Here is a 15,921-nt window from a genome sequence, read left to right as displayed (position 1 = left end):
GGCAGATTTTCTGTTACATGCACTTGCATGCATTTTACCTAATATGCCAACAGCATTTTTATATTATTTAAAATGTCTTTTAAATGCCAAGATGGAATGAAGTGCTTTTCTAGAAAGATGTTCTTCCTTTGTTCCCTACAGCACTGTCTTCCAGAAATCTCAAGTCAACCTAAATTAGTTGACCTAAATATGTCAAATCCCAGGGCTAACCTTTCAAACACTGAGAAGACATCCTGCTTAACAGATCCTAGCCCAAATGACCACAGCCATCCTTTCAGAGGGCGGATTTACCCCTTGGCCAACCCATGTTAACAAGTGGTCCGTGACTTTTGGTTTTCACCTTTACAGTGACGGGAAGGCCGTATGCATTTGGCAGAGGCTGACTTTCAGATTTTGAACTTTGATCTTTTCTCAGGCTAGCAGTACGTGGTGTGATATCCTTGCTGGATGCTGAGCAATGGCAGTGAGCTACCAAGCTTGAGGGTAGACAGCACACTCTACTGTGTTTGGAGGGCTTCATGTAAAAAGTACTTGTTTACTTAAGATTTTATTTCTGAGGCTTGTTTGGGGCCAGTGATTAACTTCACATCCTCATGCTTCCTAAGAACATGCTCTACCACTGAGATAGCCTCTTAGCCCTAGTATTTTCAATGTTCTCTGGATTTATCAGTGTGGGGAGTGTTGTCGGTCCCTATCTTTAAACAAGATACTGATGGCTGGGATGGTGATGCACACCTGTAATCCCAGCAGTTGGGAGACTGAGGCAGGAGGATTGCTGCAAGTTTAAGACCAGCTGGGCTACATAGTGGGTTCAAGGCCAGCTTCAACTACATAGAGAAACCCTCCTCTAAAAAGAATATATATATATGTATAGTACAGTTACCAGCATTCTACCTATGATCACTGATGCTTTTTATGGAGTTCTTGTTTCCCCAGAAATGTTTGTAGCCATTGATTGACTGATTTGTATGACCATGAGCAGTGGTGCCCGTGTTCTGAACCTTGGAAGTCCCTAATTCAGATCCTCCTGGCTTTTATTCTCTTCTACTTCCTTGCAGTCTTGCGGGGGGGGGGGACCCCCTGTTTCGCTCTTTTGATTGTGAAGTTACAGAAGTGACATATTCCTAATAAAGAAGATGAGGACATAACAAAAGCTATAAAACAACAACAAAAATACCTGTTGCAATGCTTGGCCTAGGACGAGGACTTGATGACCACTACATCAGGGTAGAGGATGTAGCTCAGCAGCACACTGCCTGCCTGAGTTGGATTCCTGGTACCAAAAAAAAAAAAAAAAAAAAAAAAAAAAATTGCCCTGCAGTTTCTTTCTTTGACTCTGTCTGTGCTAATAATCAGTGCCACTAGGTGGCAGACTTTTGACCCCAAAACTAAGAAATTCACACATAAAAATATTAGGTCCTCACTAAGGGGATTTTAGGGTGTCCAATTAATATGAATCTACTTAGTTCTCAAATCACAGAAATAAGAAAATTGTGGGTAGCAAAGATCTCTTTAGGCAGGAAAACTATCTAAATCTATGCCCTGACCAGTACTTAGCAGATGACTCTGCTCAGAAAATTATTATGATCTGTGTACTCAGTACTGGTAAATTTCTATTTACCTTGCAATATTCTCAGTGTTTGTTGGTGACACTGTTTATTTCATGGTCAAGTGTTACATTTGCAGTCACATGTTCTTTGAAACAATTTTATTGGAGAGTTTGCTAACTGCAGCTCACATATTTACCTTCTCCAGGGACTCAGAGGTGGAAACTCCAGGAAGCTTTTGCAGGAGAATTGAGAGTCCCAGCTCAGTTTGTGACGACTAAGGACTGAAGACCCTGCACGCTTCTTGTATGCCGGTTATTACGCTAGCTCCTCGGGGTAACCTGCTGATATTATGTCTTTTCCAACCAACTTTTGCTAATTTCAAGATTGCATTTGCTTCAACATTGGAAAAAAAAATCTATGCAATTTCTGTACAAGAGGAAAGTTACATGGTTAATTCCATAGGTGCAGAAGAGTCTGACAAAATTCAATATCCAAAGTAAAAATTCACCACAATGGGAATGAAAAGAAACTTCTTTAGTTTGATGAAAAATATGTAGCTGCAAAAATCCACAGCAGACATTAGAAACTTTTTGATAAACGAAGAAAATTTTCCTAGAAAATCCTCGATTCTTTTCTAATGCTCCCAACATGAGGAAGTGTTGGGTCCGCTGGCCAGGTCCCCTGATCTGGGCTTGACTGAATACAATTAGGAGGCACCGATTAATCTAGGAAGAGCCAGTCCTCTGAAAAAGACACCTTGCTATTTATTGTTTTCCCAAAAATTATTTTTTTAAATGTGACAAATATTCTTTTTAATAGTTTGTTTTATTTTTTAGCTTTCTGAGATACAGTCTCTCTCGGTAATTCAGGCTGGCCTTGAACTCCCTAGTAGCTTGGGCTGGCCTCAAACTCAAGGCGATCCTCCCGCCTCAGCTACCAGAGTACTGTGAATACAGGCATGCACGCCCCACCTGGCCTGATACATACACTTATCATAATTTTTACCATTTTTGTCATTTTTAAATGAACAGCTCCGTCATCCTCCAGAACTTTTTCACCTTCATAACCTGAAACTCTACTCATAACCATCTTTTTACTTCCTGCCTGTGTGGCTTTTTCTATCCTGGGTGTCTCGTACACGTGGAGCCATACGACACCGACTCCTCTGTGACTACTATTTTACCTCCCATAAAGTCCTCAAGGTTCGTCTGTGTTCCGGCAAGGTGCCAGGATTTAGTTCTTTTTAAAGGAACACAGTGTTCGTGTTTATCCATTTACCCGTCGATGGAAACTTGGTTTGCTTCCACCCTTTTGCCCTTTATCAATAATGCAGGTAGCATCATAGATATTCAACTGCCTCTTCCAGTTCCTGCCTCTCGGTTGTTGGGGTGTACCCTCAGGGGAGGAGCCACTGGATCATGTGCTAACTCTATTTTTTTCAAGCACCTGCCATGCTGTTTTCCATACAGCTGTATATTACACGTCTACCGACGGTGTAGAACAGTTCCAGTTTCTCCACTCCTTGTTAAGACTTGTCATTTTCTGATTTAGTTTCTGGTGATTTCCGTACTTATTTACTCATGAGTTTCTCAGTGAGTTTGGTGTGGATTTATCTAATGATTAGTACACAGTATGGAGCATCTTCTCACTTATACACTTTCTTTTGAGAAACGTCTATTCAAGTGCTTTGCCTGTTTTTATTTTTTATGTGTGTAAGTGTCTTTATTTCTCATTTGTACCATTGACAAGAATTTGGTTGGATTCTATGTAGTAACAGACACAAACTCTAGCTTCTGCAAAAACTTATTGCAAAATTACAAAGGTACCTCAAAGCCAAGGATGATGGTTAAATCCAAACCTCAAGGATGGTAACCAAAAACAGAAATCAAAGCATGCAAGCTTAAGAGAAAAAGGAGGGATTTATTGCGGCGACCCATCAGCTCCTGAGGTTCTTGGGGTTAAGGACCGTGAGAGGATGAAAAAGAGACAGAGCTGGGGTCAGGTGGGGTCCTTGTCCTCCTGATGGGAGGAAAGGCAATGGCTCCTCCCTGCAGGGGCATTTATTTAAACCTTTTAGCAACTTAATATTACATGACGCCCTGTTGTCCTAGCAACCCACTGTTCAGATTGTTTTGGGGCCAGGTGTTCTCCGGGCTGAAGCAGCATCTGCAGGTGGTTTACCCAGGTGCTCTTTGTTCTTGGAATGATCATGCTCCAACCTTACACATGCGGTCAATTTCCAGCTTCTAGGGCTCCCAACAGTTTACAATTGGGATACGAGGACACCTTACCAAGCCTGGGCAGGGCGTGTAGCCACGCTTCAGGAGTGCTAGAGCCAGGAAAGAGGGCACTGTTATGAAGCAGGGATCATCGTGCTCTTCCAACCTCTGCTTTTCAGTTTGCCAAGGCTGCATTGCTCTCTCACTGCAGACGGGCCACTTTTTCTTCCCAGAGTGCACAGTAGGCCACGGGAACTCCCAGCTCCCCGGGAATACAGTTCTAGTCTAGAGGCTGGTCAGACAAAAGCTCGAATCTCTAATCTCCAACCCCAGATTCCTAGAAAGTCTTCAGACCTTACCAACAGCAACCATCACCCCCTTCTCTAGGATGCACAGGAAGGCGCAAGGTTCAGGAAACAAGGCCAGACAACCACTGAGTTTTTGTTTTTACCGCTCTTTGCCTCCTTGCCATAGAAATGGCCAGGTGCTTCAAAAGATAACGGTGTTCCAACTTCTCTACCATTTCCTGGTAGCAAAGAAATAGAGACCTAGACAGTGCTATTTATTTTCTTATTTGAGACAAGTTTTTTCATTTATTGTAATGGATATGATTTATCTCTGGAAGATATGAGGAGGTCTTACATCACTTAAGCATAAAATACTTAATCATTTTTCCTGAGAAAGCAGAAAATAATAATTGCATGGACAGTGTTTAAGAAAAAGGAAAAAAGATTGCACTGCAAGTGTCAGAAATCCTTGATAACCATAAAATTTTGATCGGAGTTCTCATACTAGAAAGAAACTCTGGATTCAGACTTACCTAGCTTGAGTCAGGGGTCAGTGCATTCATCACCACAGCAGAGGGAGAATGGCATTCTGAAAACAGGGACAGCAGAGGGAAAGCAAATTATTCTCTGGGTTCCTTAAGATTAGAAAGGCAGTTGATTTGTATTTTTTAGATTCGAAGATGGAAGTATTCCATCTAGGCCCACTCATAGCGAAATAAAATCCTCATGTCCAAAGTATAACAAGAAGCTGTAGGCATTTTATTAAAATATGTTCATGATGATCCCTTAAGGTCTTTCACACATTGAAAACACTTATTACCCATTTTATCTTTTAAGGAGATACAAGAAGTTAAGCTTAATAGTCACGATACTTCTGTAGCTCTTCCCATAGCTTTGTCTCAAGATACAAGAACCAGCAGGAGAAGCAGGACCCCTCTGTGGTAAAGAACAAGAAAAACAACTTTGGCCTGGACACATTCAGAGCTTCAGAAGCTGTTTAACTGAGCTGATTTCACTGTGCCCAAGGTTTGAAAAGAGTCATTAAATATTATGTTGGAGGTTTTGCATCTCAACTCCCGTGTCTCTCCGTGAAAATATTTCCCTAATGCTTTTGGTTTTTGATCGTCATAAATTGTTGCATCATTACATGTTCAGTAATTCCGCTAATGAAACGGTTGACAGGTGTGAAAATACTTTTCCACTGGAAGTTCCCCAAGGAAAGGCCTTAACTTCTTTTTTGCTAGAGAATCGTCAGAAACTGCTCATCCGCTGCTTCTATGCTTGGGCTGTGATGAGAATCAGCCGGTGATGCGGGTGGGGTTAACGCAGCACCACTACGGTTTGGTACCAAGCTAACTGGGTGGGGTCACAGAGGGCCTCGGTTGCTGCCGGGGAGACTCCATCTTTAGAATGACCTTTAATTGCTTTCCTGTGTGCAGCTTCTGTTTTTCTTTGCTCTTCCTGATGTAGAGGACTCCGTGGAGGCTGACAGTCTCTACTGAAAGGAGCAAAAGCAGCAGTGTGACAGTTTTTCAGTGTGCTTGGAGTTTGCTGGAGCCGCAGAAACAGAGGTGGACCCCGCGAGGAAGCGAAGCGCAGGATGAGGCAGCAGCTCCATCCCAAGGCCCTTTGTTCTCTTGCTGTTGAGCTGTACTTTGTGTTCTAGATATTAACCAGATACCTGACATATGATCTGCAAACGCTTTACCCCATTCCATTGTTTGCCTTTCCTTCTGCTGATACTGTTCTTTGCTTCACAGTTTTAAATTTTGATGTGACAACATTTATCTTTTTTTGCTTTTATTGCTTGGGGTTTTGGTGTTATGTTAGAAAAATCATTGCAAAATTCAGTATCATGAAACATTCCCCATGTTCTAGGAGTTTTACAGTTTTAAGCCTTACATGTATGCCTTTGATCCATTTTGAATGTGTATCGTATATAATATATAATATATAATATATAATATATAGTATAAGGAAAAGGTCCAGTGAAGCATGGTGGTACAGGCCTGTAATTCCAGCTCTTTGGAGGCTAAGACAGGAAGAGTACTATGAGTTTGAGGCCAGCCTGGCCTACATAATGAGTTCAAGTTCAGCCTACTGCATAGTGAAACCTTGTTTCAAAAAGAAAACAAAAAAATGAAAAGGTCCAATGTATTTTCTTTCTTGGTTTTTGTTTCTTTGTCTGAGGTACTGGGACTTGAACCCAGGGCCCTGCACTCAGCTAATTCCTCAACGCTTTTAAATTTTATTTTGTTTTGAAACTGTCTCATTAAATCATTAAGTTGTGCAGGCTGGGCTTTCACCTGGGATCCTCCTGCCTCAATTTCCCAGTGCTGGGATTATAGGCCTGAGCCACAACACCCAGGAGAAAGTGTCCAATTTCATAGTAAGTTTTGAAATCAGGAAGTAGAATTGTTCTAGCCTTGTTAGTATTTTTCAAGGTAAGAGCTTGGCTGTTTTGGCTATTTGGGGTATTAATTTTAGTTAAGATTTTGTTATATCTGCAGAAAAAAATCTTTGAGACTTTTACAGAGATTGCATTGAATGTGTGGAATGCTTTATGTGGTAAGTCTTCTAACGTATGGGCATGAGATGTCCACTTACTATTACTTGCTTAATTTCTTTCACCAATATTTTATAGATTTATGTATAACTGTATTCTTAATTACATATCTTCCTATTTTATTCTCTCTGGTGCTATTCTAAATGAAATTAAATTCTCATTCATTCTCAGTGTATAGAAATGCAATTTTTTTTGCATTCTGTTCTGTATTCCAAAAGGGATGACTGGGGGGATAGAAAAGGGTAGGACCACATCAAGACATAAACCCAGGAGGGCAAACATTAATTCTGGCATGCAGGACACAGAGTGATCAGCAGGCTTGCTGTTTGCTGCCCACATTGTGTCTCTCCAGCTGAAAGAACAGTTCCTTGACTTTCCACTTCTATCATCTCTCCCTTCCTGGGGTCTCTGCTACACCTTCAGCTTCATGCCCACAGACTAACACATTGCCCTCTCGGGGGCTTCTTGCATATCTCCCAGGCCTTCCTTTAAAATCTGACTGGAAGCCTCCACAATCCCACAACTCTTCAATTCTGCCTGCCAGCAAAACCAGCACCCAGCGGGTTATGCTAAGGTCTGCTGCCCACATGAGCAGTAGCCAGGCCCCTGCTGGACCAGGGCTACAGTGGCCTACGCGTGTCTGGATGGCTGGGCGTACTGAGTTGAATCCCAGGGAAACACTTCCTGAGAAGTCTTTCTGAAAAGGGGTTCTCTTGTCAAAGGAAAGGTTGATACTTTTGTACCCTTGAATCTGTGATGGATGGGGTCTTGCTGATTCCCAGGACATCTTTTATCTTGTCCTGGCTCAAAGTACTTGGTTTCTTTTCAGTGGTCTTAATCTTTTCAGTAACCATACCTCTTTAGGTCCCAACTTTTGGTTCTTTCAAAACAAGATTTAAGGTTTTCAAGTATTTTTCCTCCTGATTTTTCACTATGAATCTGGTTAGAAGCAGCCAGATAGCCATGCTATAATCTGGATGTTGGGCTGCCTTGAAATTTCTTCCCCCAGATCAGGTTAATCCAGTGCACATAGACTCAGTTTCCCACAAAGCCACAAATGTCAGCAAAATGTAGACAGTTTTCTGCCGGAGTGTAACAGGCATGGCCTCTAGTCCACTTTCCAATAGAAACTTCATTCTTATCTGAAACCTCCCGAGGCTGGCCTCTGCTATCTGCATTCCTGTCAGTATTCTGGTCTTCTGCGCTCCAACAGAATCACCTATCAATCTCTGTTTATAGCATTTCAAGGATTTCTCAAGCTCAGTTCTCCAAAATTTTCCAGACTTTTCCAACAAACCAGTCCCAGTGGCTTCTGAACTACATGTTCAGATATTATCTCTGATGCCAGTTTTCTGTATTAGTCATATTTTATCACTGGGATCAAATACCTTACATACACAACTCAAAGGAGAGGTTTATCTTTGCTCAGTGTTTTGAGGCTCAGACATGAGTGAATGATCACAAGGCAGAAATGTTATGGTTGAAAGGGTACAGGGGACTAAAGGTGCTTAATTTGGGGGAGCTGGAGAGCAAAGTAGGGGAACAGTGCTGAGAGGAGAGGGGTAGGAACCAGCTAAGGACCCCAAGGTCCTGTGTACATGACACACACAGAAAACCAGAAGTGTGCTTTACTGATCTGCTATGTGCATTAACAGTCAAGTGATACTCATGATCAGTGGTCACACTTGCCTCCCAGAAATAAGTTCCACTTAGTTGTATTGTGTAATTCTTTAAATAATCTACTGAATTTTGTTTGTTAAATTTTATTTTATTTTGAGACAAGGTCTAGCTGTATATTCTGGGCTGGCCTTGAATTCACTAGGAGCCCAGGCTGGCTACAACTCATGGTGATCTGCCTGCCTCAGCCTCCTAAGTGCTAGAATTACAGGCTCCCACCACCACGCCTGGCTTGCTACAATTTTTGCGAGAATTGTTTGTGTTAGTAGTGACCAGGGATATTGATCTGCAGTTTTTCATGGGGATTTTTTGGTTTGTTTTTCTCATAATGTTCTCATCTGGCTTTGGAATCAGGGTAAGCTCATCTTGTGGAATGAGTTACAAAGTGTGATCTCATCTGTGTTTTTTTAATTTTGTTTTTGTTTTTTGTTTGATTAGTTTCTTTTGAATGAGTTTAAGAAAATTTGTGTTTATTCTCCTTTAAATATTTGGCAGATTTTTCTAGTAAAGTCTTATGGTCCTGGGTTTTTATTTGTTGGGGAGTTTTTGATTATTGATTCAATGTTCTTATAGACCTGTTCGGATTTTCTGTTGTCACTGTGATTCTATTTTGATGGGTTGCAGTTCTAGGTTGATTTTATCTGTGTTATCTGATAAGTTGGGACAGATTTCCTCATTGTGCTCCTGTGCGTCTGTAAACTTGTCCTCTCATTTCTGATTGGTTTGCATTTTCTCTTTTTACTTCATCAGTTTAGCTACAGTTTAGCTCATCAATTTTGTTAATAATTTCCAACTATTGCTTTTCTAGTCTGTATTTTGTTTATTTCTGCTCTGATCTTTATTATTTCTTTTTTCTGCTGTCTTTTGATTTCACTTTTTTTTCTAATTTCTTAAGGTATAAAATTAAATTGTTAACTTAAGATCTTTCTTTTTTATTATGATTGTTTATGGCTATGAATTTCCCTCTTAGTACTTTTTCATACTGCTTTTAATAAATTCGGGTGTGCTGTAGTCTCTTCTTCATTTGTCTCATTTATTTCCTAATTTCCCTTGTCATTTGTCATTCAAGAATGTTGCATTTCCACATATTTGAATTTTCTAGTTTTCCTTCTGCTGTTGATTCCTAGTTTCTTTCCACATTGATTAGAAAGATACCTCATATGATTTTGCTATTTTAAAATCTATTAAAACTTGTTTTGAAGCCTCATATTATTTGTCCCAGAGAATAATCCATATGTATTAAAAGATACATCCCACTCCACTGTTGACTGATGTGTTCCTCCAGATATGTCCCTTAGGTCCAGTTGGTCTATTTGTTATTCAGATCCTCTAGCTGCTCACTGGACTGTCTGGGTGTCATATCAAGTGGGTACTATTTTTTTCTCCATTTTATAGAGGATAAATAAAAAGAGGCAAGAGAGACGTAAAATAGCCTGCTCAATTTCATATCTATAGGTGGTAGAATTAAGATTCAATTCAAAAGCTGGGTTCTCCTCCAAACCTTGTGCTCTGAAACACAACACTAGAGATAACTTTTCATGCCATACACATGGTGATCCTCCTGCTAGTCATCCCCACGCATTTCTGCACTTGATAAGGTTCAGTAATTGCCAAATACCATACACGTGCAGCTGTATATGCGCACATACGTGTCTATATGTACATCTCTGTGTATTTCCCACCTGGCCCAGCTGTGCAACAAATCACTCCAAACCCAGTGGGTTTTGTTGCACACCTGGGTCCTGCAGGTCAGGAGTTCAGTCAGCACAGCGAGACCGCATGCGTGTGTCCTCAACATGGGGGGGGGGGTCTCAGCTGGCAGCTGGCATCGTGTAGAGGCTCCCAGGCTGACCCGAGAGAGCCTAGGCTGGGATGAGGGGAAGCCCTGGGTTGCTCGCTGCTCTTGGCCTCCACTCGAAGCTTGGATCCCTCATGGTGCAGAGCCCAGGGCAATCCACCTCCTCAGGCAGCTCTCATGCTCCAACTGCAAGGGTCGTGCCATCTCTTCTGATCCAGCCTTGGAAATCACCAAACATCAGTTCTACTGCCCTGGGCTGCTCAGGGGGTCCAGCTCAGCGAGTCCGGGGTAGGGAAGCTGTTCCCAACTGCTTACTGAGGGGATGCAGGAGGGTCCCCCTGCAGGGGAATAAGTGGGATGCAGAAACCACTGTGGCCACCTTTGGGGTTACATTGGGCCCCATGTGTCCTGTCACCCTCAGCCCACTAATTGTCTGCATCTGTCTGGACTCAAGTCCCCTGGTGTCTGCGGATTCTCACCAGCCTGCCCCTTCCACAACCCCTTTAAGACTGGTTCTTTGAGTGTCTGTCTCTCCTGGCCCCCACCTTGCCTCTAGGAGAACCAGGATTTACACAAGGAGCAGTGGGCCTGTGACAGTCTCTGCAAACCCCAAGTAGGGAGGTTTGGTACCCCCTTTCCTTCTGGAACTCTTGACATCCTGTCCAGCAGGCTGGACACATACAAATCATCCAGTGATGGAGGGAAAATCCACAAGCTCTTAAAATATGAAGCTCTCTAAATACAGGTTTTCAGACTTGTATCCCTAAGATATTCAAACATATGCATGTTTCTAAAACCTTAAAAGTCACAAATGTTATTTAGAAATTCAGCCCATTCAACCAAGCAAGTCACAGGATGGCACTGGAAATGTGACCCTTCAAAGTGCACCTGGGCATTTTGGCAAAGTATTTCCTTTAGCTGAGGTTCTTATCTTTTTCTCTCAGGGCAGTCACTATCAATGATTAACTACAGAAGAATCAGACATAAATTATAGATTAGCATTGCTAGAGGAAAAACACAAGGAGAAAAAGGGAGCCAAGCCAAGGTCTCCTCTGTCAGCCCCACCCAGCGAGCACCATTTCCTCATTCTGGGCAAAAAACCACCCAGGCACCTCTAAGAACCTGGGGATCGGCATCCGCTTATTTCTATTTATGAAGTGGAGAAAACCAGGTAAGACTATGAAAGCATACGTAACAGGATTTCAGCATTTATCGTGTCTCACTGATGTCTGAATCAAGACATTTCGTTTTAAAATGACCCAGGTGGCTATGTCACTTAGCTTTTACTTTGAGAAGAAAAAGTCATGTGATCCCATGCTTAGGCTAGAGTTTGGGGTGTTTATTAATAATAAGGCAGTTTTCACACATACAGGGTGCCAGCAGGGACAGGACATGTATGTGGTTCTGTTGGTCTCTTTACAGAATATTCTTTTTAAGTCGTCATACTGTTTCTCGCTGCTGAAAGAACATGAGTTTCAGGGAGTTTTCACTCGGGTTTTTATTTCAGCCTTTGCACGGCTTCCTGCGGCCTGTGAGCAGAACTGGAAACAGAGCAGGCCTTTCAGGGATTTGGATGGATCCCTCATTCACAGTCTCTTGCTCACTGGGTTGGAAATCTTTTATTATTGTTATTACTGTTATTAATTATTATTGTTATTGCAGTTCAGGAGGTTGAACTCTGTCGTCTCACTGATCTATTTCCCAGCCCTTTTGTGAGACGGGGGGATGTCTCTAAATTGGGCTTTCATTGTTCGGAGAGGGGATCAAGCCCAGGAGGTAAGAATGGTGGTGAAACATTTCAGGAGAGGATGAAACTTGGTGTGAAGTGAACCCTGGTGGAGGAAATGGCAGTTTGCAGCGTGAGAACACCTGGCCCTTGTGCAGTTAGATGTGACAATCTGTGCACGTCTTTGCCACAAGGGTAAAGGCTTTGCATTTGGAAGACTGAGCCAGAAACCAACAAACAGATTGGCAGAATCTCGTGTTTTCTTTATTACATAAAAGATGCCAGTTGTTTTTAGTAATAGCTCCTTTGGATATTTTTGGGTCATTGCCCATGTAAGGTTGATCTCTCCAATTCTGGGACTCCAGACCCCTTGAAGGTAATCCCTCCGCGCCACCACCAATCTACAGCATGCAGACACTAAATCTTTACCCTAGGACTGGGTGTTTGGCTCAGTGGTAGCCTATGTGCTTATGTGGGAGCTATGGAAGAGTGCTTCAAAGACCAGGGCTTTGGAGGACCCTGGGGACTTGGTTAGCACATGCACCACACAGTTAATACACAAGAATGTAAATATGTGATAACAGCATATGTAACAACCAAACAAGAAAGATGCTTGCTGTTTTTGCTGATGTTGGCTCTGTGTTCATTCTTTTTCCTGGGGAATCTCACCCATGAAAACACCCCTTTGGCCCTCTGACCCTGACATGTGTACAAAGCCTTGAATTCAATCCCCAATACTGAAAAAAGAAACAGGAAAAAAAAACTTTACTATTTAAAATTGTTGTCCCATCATTATATTCTATTGAAGCATACAAAAATCTTAAACATAGTTTTCGTCGTCATGGGGAGACACAGAACACGACACAGTAGTTGCAATCTTGGGCTCGAGAGTCGCCACATTTGGGTTCACAGATCTACTCTGTGATTAACTGATTTAACAAATTTTATCAAATGCAATTTTTCAGGCACAGCAAACCAACTTTCTCTGCCCTTTTCCTGCTTTATCCCTCTTCATAACACTTTCAATATTTGGCATTTATTTATTTGTTGATTTCGTTAGTTTCTCCCTCCTCTGCTGTTAAAGAGAGCAGATCCCAAATTGAGTCACTTTGGTTAAATTCCACATTTTCAAACTGAAACGTAAGTCATTTGCTTGTCATAGCTGCCTTTCTAAAACATCAAGAGAAAGATGAGAGCCAAATCCCAGAAAACCAAGATTTTACTTGCATGGCTAGAAAGAAAGCAACCTAGAAATGACCAATCTGTTCTTCGTCCCTAGATTTTGCCCTTCTCTGTTTTTCTGCTATAAAATGCACCTGCTCTGCTTAGCTCTCTGGAACATCTTTGCGTTTCCAGACTGGGATACCCCCTTCCAGAATCTCTACCAAAAGCTTTTCCCCAGTGCTAGGGAGCATCCATGTATTTTAGTATCATTGAGGACTCTTGGAACCACATCCCTACAGACACAGAAGGGTGAATGTACATGTTCACTGCGTAGAGCAGTGTTGGAAATCTGAGACTTAGGCAGGGGTGGTAGCACATGATTATAATCCCAGTTATCTAGAAGGCTGAGGCAGGAGAATCACAATTATTTGTGCAATCTAGCCACACCCTGTCTCAAAAATTAAAATATGTAAAAAGGGCCTGGGATATAGTTTAGTAGCTAAGTGCTCCCTGGCTTTGATACCTGGTACGACAAGAAATAAAAATTCTGAGATTTTACCCTCCTTGAAAGCAAAGTTAGCCTACTACGACTTTGTGTAAATGGCATAAGGCAGAAGATGCAGGACTGGAGACCAGGACTTCATTCACCACGAATGTCAGCATCAGTATCCATCCCGTGCCTCAGGTTCCTAGAGGGTGATAGAAGGTGGGTCAGGTGCCGCCTGTCTGGGCCATAGAGAACTGCAGTCTACGGGCCTCTGCAGCCCAGGCCGGGGATGCTGGGGAGAGGACCTGCTTCCCGGGTCGGGCAGGAGGAGGTAGGAGTCCAATTGGCATAAAAGGCACCAAAGGACCCAAAGTGATCTATCTGCCCCAGGCGGCAGCTTCCAGAGCAATGGTGAAGACACAGGCCGCACTTGGGTTCCTCTCCACTGGGAACCAGGCCGACTAAAAAGTGGGTCCCAGCCGTCCATTAGAAAGGCCAACTTCCTCTCCTGCATTTCTTCCTTTCTCTCCTCCGTGAAGAAGGTAAGGGAAGCTGGTAATGCCCTTTTGTTTTGATATCAAGAACTAGATCTCCCTTTAAAAATGGGACGGCCAGCAGGGCACATGCCTATACCCCAGCACTAGATGGCTGAGGCAGGAGGGTTGCAAGTTCCAGCTCGGCCTGTGTAATGGAGTAACTTAGGGAGATCCTGCGTCAGAATAAAAAAATAACAGTTGGGTGTGGCTGCAGCTCAGTGAGAAGGCCCTGGGTTCAGTCTTCCAGCACGGGGGTGGGGGGTGGGGATAAAGAGTCCTTGAAAAGCAGCTGACGTCTTCTGTTATGAAATCAAAAACAGTTTGTTTTCTCATCCTACGGAAAGGCAAGACAGCTGAACAGCAGCTCTGAGCAGACCTGAGATACTGTGAGCATCTGTGGGGTTTGCGGGTTCCCTTTAAAGGCCATCCTGTCCGGGTTTCCTGCGTGCTTACTTCACTCCTCCTGTGATCTATCAGGTGACAACCGACAAGGGCGGGGAGAACAGGTGCAGAGGGGGAGTCCCCGGAAATAACCCGACCTCTACTGCAGACGCGGAGGCCCCGGCCGCTCTGGCTCTCGAGCGCCACCCACGGGCGCTCCTGGAAGCGCAGGTCGCGAGGGCGGAGCCTGCGTTTTAATCAGCGGCCCGAACCCAGGCTGGAGCTGGGGTGGAGGTGGGGGATATGGTTGTTAAGGCTGCAGTCTAGTGAGGATCCCCGAAACCCCTCACATCAGTAAGGCTTCTTAAAGCATAAAAGTAGCGATACCAAGCTATTTGGAACTGTGAACAAGTTTCCAGAAATTTCTGTCCCTGCAAGCCCCCCTTATCTCCCTCAAATCCAGACTGCATCTACTTTTGAAGGACAAAGCAGGAGAGTCGCTCTTCCCGGGATACATACCTTAACATTAAAATTCTGCACTTCTACTTTACAAGGAAAGTTCTACTTAATGAGTAACTTTCATAGCTGGTTACTTATTGACCGATTTCTTCCCAGAGGCTGATGCCGGGTTATGTATTTATACCACTTCTCATGCAAAGCCTACTCGACTGGGTTTTATGCTTTTAAAATCCTTTCATTGCTTTGGCACAAACAGACAGGGTCACTGCTGGTGAGAATGCAGCCGTGCAGACACTTCAGGGGCATCTTTATGGACGGACAGTGTATCTTTCCCAGATGGGGTGGCCTTTGTGGCTGGAACCAGGTCAGCCTCCCTGAACAGCTCCTGCCTCCTACCCACAGAGTGTGCACCCCCCGGACCCTGCTCTGTGTGCCCCTGAATTTATTTAACAAATATTTTGCAACTCTGCTAAAATAGGTAAAACCATAACTTTAATGCCCATAACTTTTATGCCCATAGAGAAGGGATGCATGTCCAATTCTTCATCCAGCCCATTAATGAAGGAGGTAGCCAGTGGGACATTAATATTGGTTCAAGGAGCATTTTTACAGCTGGATACTTTGAACAATTTAATAAAGGATTGTTAAGATATGGCTGGTAAGTCAGATTTTTAAAACTAATATTCTACAAGGCAATACATTGTGAATTTGGGGGCCATTTTTTTCCAGCAGAAATTATTGGCATCTCTATCAGAACTTTTGAGGTTAACTTTTAAAGGTTAATGAAATAGTGCACTAGGTAGAAAGTAGGTCACATAAATCTTGCATTGTACCAAAAGAACAACCAGAAATCTCTTTGCTGTTTCCAGTTTTTCATAATTATATTAATAAGTCTCCCTCACTTTCAGTTAGAAATAATTTTCAAAGATTATTCTTGGTCATAGAAAGGCTGCTGTTGCTAGGTTTGGTTGGCTTGATTATGTGCAGAGGCACAGAAAGAAAAGTAATTCACTGGTTTTTTTGTTTGTTTTGAGATAGGGTCTTGCTGAGTGGTTCAGGTTGGCCTTGAAC

The 15,921-nt window shown here is 42.8% G+C and overlaps 1 long non-coding RNA gene across 1 annotated transcript in view; it reads left to right on the top strand.

The window, feature by feature from the left end:
• The first annotated feature begins 11,115 nt into the window (after positions 1-11,115).
• LOC134476999 (uncharacterized) overlaps positions 11,116-15,921 on the top strand; it is a 34,420-nt gene continuing 29,614 nt past the window's right edge. The window contains exon 1 of the long non-coding RNA XR_010048867.1: positions 11,116-11,268. This is a non-coding gene — a long non-coding RNA (uncharacterized LOC134476999). The remainder of the gene's footprint in view (positions 11,269-15,921) is intronic.

Source organism: Cavia porcellus, unplaced genomic scaffold (genome assembly GCF_034190915.1).
Source record: "Cavia porcellus strain 051 isolate PalLab524CR breed Dunkin Hartley unplaced genomic scaffold, mCavPor4.1 scaffold_7, whole genome shotgun sequence".
NCBI lineage: Eukaryota > Metazoa > Chordata > Mammalia > Rodentia > Caviidae > Cavia > Cavia porcellus.
The sequence above is the reverse complement of the archived record's forward strand: the minus strand, read 5'-3'. Positions and strand labels throughout refer to the sequence as shown.